The following is a 940-nucleotide window of genomic DNA, read 5'->3' as shown; positions in this document are numbered from 1 at the left end:
AAGCACCTTAAGACCCTTCCATCTATGAAGAGTATTTGATTCTACCATATCTGGGTCTTGAGAAGAAGATTTTTGAAATTTTAGTCAATTTGACCCTTTTTGGCCCCACCCCTCGGGCCCCTGGGGGCTGGGGACCAAACCGGCCACTATTTTGTTGACCTTTGGCCATGGAAGGTTTCTGCAAAATTTCACTGAAATTGGTTCAGGAGTTTTGGAGAAGAAGTCGAAAATGTAAATTGTTTACGGACGCACGACGGAAGACGACGGACAAAAGGCGATCGCAATAGGTCACTTGAGACTTTGTCTCAGGTGACCTAAAAATCTTGGGGTTTTACATAAAAACGCAAACTAAATGCAAACTATGCACAAAAGATGGCATAACAATAAAATGCCCAAATAACAACAACCACTTCCAAAAACAATGAATTAAAAACTTTTAAAAAATTGCCGCCTCAATAGCCTTTAAAGAGAATTACTAAGATGGAATTATAATTGTTCACAATTCAATTCACAATAATGAGATTAAATAGGTACAAAATTTAACTTTTTTAAAGTTTTCTCTAGTTACACACATGAAACTAAAATAGTATGTGCATGTTAGCCAACCTCCCACACAAATGTACAGCAACAATAATAAAAGTGACCATTTAATTACTTAACCCGCATAGGACCCTTTGACCCAGCAATCGCGAGTGTGATGTGGTTTTAAAAGCTTCCTTCAGCACAACTCATTATCTAATATTGATCTAGGATGGTGTGTTAGGTCGTTACTGAAATATGTAGGAATAGGAACATAAATGGACAGATCGCTTTNTGTTTAAAGGTTTTAAACATATTTGACCCAAGTGACCTTAAATATAAACCAAGGTCATTTATTTGAACAAACTTGGTAGCCCTTCATCTCAGCATGTTACTGGCCAAATATCATCACCCTAGGCCT

Source organism: Mizuhopecten yessoensis, unplaced genomic scaffold (genome assembly GCF_002113885.1).
Source record: "Mizuhopecten yessoensis strain PY_sf001 unplaced genomic scaffold, ASM211388v2 scaffold9985, whole genome shotgun sequence".
NCBI lineage: Eukaryota > Metazoa > Mollusca > Bivalvia > Pectinida > Pectinidae > Mizuhopecten > Mizuhopecten yessoensis.
Note: the sequence above shows the minus strand (reverse complement) of the source record.